Below are 4651 nucleotides of genomic sequence, written 5' to 3'. Positions count from 1 at the left end.
CGGCAAGCATCGTCACCCAGCACACAGACGTCCACTAACAATTCCTCCCCCCTGCAAATTGCGCGCCGCGAACGGCAGTACTTTCAAGTATGCCGCCTTCGGCGGGGACATCGTGAACCAAATCGGCAGGCAGGCGTCGTCAGCCGGTCGACCGACCCCCAGTTGCATTGCCCCAACGGCCATTGTGCACTTCGAACAGAACAGTGCTTTTAAAATATTCCGCCTGCCGCGTGTACATCATGAAACAAATGGAAAGGACGAACCGGGCGTGCAACCGATGCACGGAGAGTGACAGGTCGTCAAGCAAGTCCGTGGCAATCCGTCGGCCGACTCGGCCGCGGCCAGCAGAGGCGTTTTGGCCCGGGCGCGCCGAACTTTGCGCGCCCTCGGTATGCGTAACACTAGCACATGCCTTCAAAACTCACTACAAAATAACCCCAAAGTATGCCGCCTTCCCCGTGGGCCTTGTTACCAATATCTTGCCCTGCTTCCTGATGCCCTTATGGGGTCGGCTCTGTTCTTGCAGAACCCTCAGGTGGTGCAGAGTCTGGGCCATTTTATCAATATCTTGCCCTGATTCCTGATGCCCTTATGGGGTCGGCTCTGTTCTTGCAGAACCCTGAGGTGGTGCAGAGTCTGCGCCTTGTTATCAATATCTTGCCCTGCTTCCTGAAACCCTTATGGGGTTGGTTCTGTTACAAAACCCTCAGGTGGTGCAGAGTCTGGGCCACTTTATAAATAACTCTGCCTGCATTAGGGTCAGGGTTAGGGTTAGGGTTAGGGTTAGGGTTAGGGTTAGGGTTAGGGTTAGGGTTAGGGTTAGGGTTAGGGTTAGGGTTAGGGTTAGGGTTAGGGTTAGGGTTAGGGTTAGGGTTAGGGTTAGGGGTAGGGGTAGGGGTAGGGGTAGCGGTAGGGGTAGGGGTAGGGGTAGGGGTAGTTTGAACTACTGCCGCTCCAGGCGCGCACTGTGCGTGGGTAATTTTCAGTGGGCGTCGGTGTGCTGGGTGACGATGCCGCCCAGACTCTGCACCACCTGAGGGATCTGCAAGAACAGAGCCGAACCCGCAAGGGTATCGGGAAGCAGGGCAAGATATTGATAACAAGGCCCAGACTCTGCACCACCCGAGGGTTCTGCAAGAACAGAGCCGACCCCATAAGGGTATCAGGAAGCAGGGTGAGATAGTGACACCATTTGTAAAACCGGCAAATCCCACCCAGGAAACATTGCAAAAATTGGCCTCTAATGCTGGAACGTGGGTAAAGCCAAACAAACACGACACGTTTTAAAAGAACGTTACTAAAACAGCCTGGGATATGCCCATGACAAAGGATAGGCCGAACCTCACCAGAAAAAAAGAGAGGGAGACCACGGCAGAGCTGAGGGATAAACATGAGATGGTGATAAAACCAGCAGACGAGGGGAGCAGTAGGGTTACAAATTAATGTCAATATGGGGCCTGCTCCCACTGGGTAATAGACAAAAACATAGAACAGGGTGACAGGAGAGACTGGATAGCACAGAGGATAACCCGTGAGCGAAATAATGGGGTGTATGCAGTTCAATGTAAGGAGTGTACCTTACGGTACATAGGGGAAACAGGTAAAACAGCCTCAGCGGTGATCGACGTGTCAAAGAGGAGTCACAAAGACGGGCAAAATAAAGTGGTTGATTATAGACAATAGACAATAGACAATAGGTGCAGGAGTCGGCCATTCAGCCCTTCGAGCCAGCACCGCCATTCAATGCGATCATGGCTGATCACTCTCAATCAGTACCCCGTTCCTGCCTTCTCCCCATACCCCCTCACTCCGTTATCCTTAAGAGCTCTATCCAGCTCTCTCTTGAAAGCATCCAACGAACTGGCCTCCACTGCCTTCTGAGGCAGAGAATTCCACACCTTCACCACTCTCTGACTGAAAAGGTTCTTCCTCATCTCCGTTCTAAATGGCCTACCCCTTATTCTTAAACGGTGGCCCCTTGTTCTGGACTCCCCCAACATTGGGAACATGTTTCCTGCCTCTAATGTGTCCAATCCCCTAATTATCGTATATGTTTCAATAAGATCCCCCCTCATTCTTCTAAATACCAGTGTATACAAGCCCAATCGCTCCAGCCTTTCAACATACGACCGTCCCGCCATTCCGGGAATTAACCTAGTGAACCTACGCTGCACGCCCTCCATAGCAAGAATATCCTTCCTCAAATTTGGAGACCAAAACTGCACACAGTACTCCAGGTGCGGTCTCACCAGGGCCCGCTACAACTGTAGAAGGACCTCTTTGCTCCTATACTCAACTCCTCTGGTTACGAAGGCCAACATTCCATTGGCTTTCTTCACTGCCTGCTGTACCTGCATGCTTCCTTTCATTGACTGATGCACTAGGACATCCAGATCTCGTTGAACTCCCCCTCCTCCTAACTTGACACCATTCAGACAATAATCTGCCTTTCTACTCTTACTTCCAAAGTGAATAACCTCGCACTTATCTACATTAAACTGCATCTGCCATGTATCCGCCCACTCACACAACCTGTCCAAGTCATCCTGCAGCCTTATTGCATCTTCCTCACAATTCACACTACCCTCCAGCTTAGTATCATCTGCAAATTTGCTAATGGTACTTTTAATCCCTCCGTCTAAGTCATTAATGCATATCGTAAATAGCTGGGGTCCCAGCACCGAACCTTGCGGTACCCCACTGGTCACTGCCTGCCATTCCGAGAGGGACCCATTTATACCCACTCTTTGCTTTCCGTCTGTCAACCAATTTTCTATCCATGTCAGTACCCTACCCCCAATACCACGTGCCCTAATTTTGCCCACTAATCTCCTATGTGGGAGCTTGTCGAAGGCTTTCTGAAAGTCGAGGTACACCACGTCCACTGACTCTCCCCTGTCAATTTTCCTAGTTACATCCTCAAAACATTCCAGTAGATTTGTCAAGCATGATTTCCCCTTCGTAAATCCATGCTGACTCGCAATGATCCTGTTACTGCTATCCAAATGCTCAGCAATTTCGTCTTTTCTAATTGACTCCAGCATCTTCCCCACCACTGATGTCAGACTAACTGGTCTATAATTACCCGTTTTCTCTCTCCCTCCCTTCTTAAAAAGTGGGATAACATTTGCTATCCTCCAATCCACAGGAACTGATCCTGAATCTATATAGAACATTGAAAAATGATCTCCAATGCTTCCACTATTTCTAGAGCCACCTCCTTAGGTACCCTGGGATGCAGACCATCAGGCCCTGGGGATTTATCAGCCTTCAGTCCCATCAGTCTACCCAAAACCATTTCCTGCCTAATGTGGATTTCCTTCAGTTCCTCCATCACCCTAGGTTCTCCGGCCCCTAGAACATTTGGGAGATTGTGTGTATCTTCCTCAGTGAAGACAGACCCAAAGTAACGGTTTAACTCGTCTGCCATTTCTTTGTTCCCCATAATAAATTCCCCCGTTTCTGTCTTCAAGGGACCCACATTTGCCTTGACTATTTTTTTCCTCTTCACGTACCTAAAAAAACTTTTGCTATCCTCCTTTATATTATTGGCTAGTTTACCCTCGCACCTCATCTTTTCTCCCCGCATTGCCTCTTTAGTTAACTTTTGTTGCTCTTTAAAAGAGTCCCAATCCTCTGTCTTCCCACTCTTCTTTGCTATGTTATACCTCCTCTCCTTAATTTTTATGCTGTCCCTGACTTCCCTTGTCAGCCACAGGTGTCTCTTACTCCCCTTAGAGTCTTTCCACCTCTTTGGAATAAATTGATCCTGCAACCTCTGCATTATTCCCTGGAATACCTGCCATTGCTGTTCTACCGTCTTCCCTGCTAGGGCCTCCTTCCAGTCAATTTTGGCCAGCTCCCGCCTCATGCCTCTGTAATCCCCTTTGCTATACTGTAATACAGACACTTCCGATTTTCCCTTCTACCTTTCCATTTGCAGAGTAAAACTTATCGTGTTGTGATCACTGCCTCCTAACGGCTCTTTTACCTCTAGTCCCCTTATCAGATCAGGATCATTAAAAACACTCACTCTATTGGCCGTGATTTAACCTAGCACACAGTGTTGCAAAGCCCACGCAAAGTCCAGTGGGCCAAGCAAACAAATAAGATAGATCTGGCTCGGCGTTCCACATCTCCACATCGTCACCCAGCACGCCGACGCCCATTAACAATTCCCCCGCAAATTGTGCACCTCGAGCGGCAGTACTTTAAACGGCGCCGTCTTCGGCGTGGACGGCATGAACCAAGTCGGCAAGCATCGTCACCTAGCACACAGACGTGCACTAACAATTCCTCCCCCCGCAAATTGCGCGCCGCGAACGGCGGTACTTTCAAGTATGCCGCCTTCGGCGGGGACATCGTGAACCAAATCGGCAGGCAGGCGTCGTCAGCCGGTCGACCGACCCCCAGCTGCATTTCCCCAACGGACATTGTGCACTTCGTACAGAACAGTGCTTTTAAAATATTCCGCCTGCCGCGTGGACATCATGAACCAAATGAGCAGGCAGGCATCATATCATATCATATCATACACATACAGCCGGAAACAGGCCTTTTCGGCCCTCCAAGTCCGTGCCGCCCAGCGATCCCCGTACATTAACATTATCCTATACCCACTAGGGACAGTCAGCCCCCAGCACAACGACGC

Source organism: Rhinoraja longicauda, unplaced genomic scaffold (genome assembly GCF_053455715.1).
Source record: "Rhinoraja longicauda isolate Sanriku21f unplaced genomic scaffold, sRhiLon1.1 Scf000166, whole genome shotgun sequence".
Classification (NCBI taxonomy): Eukaryota; Metazoa; Chordata; class Chondrichthyes; order Rajiformes; family Arhynchobatidae; genus Rhinoraja; species Rhinoraja longicauda.
Note: the sequence above shows the minus strand (reverse complement) of the source record.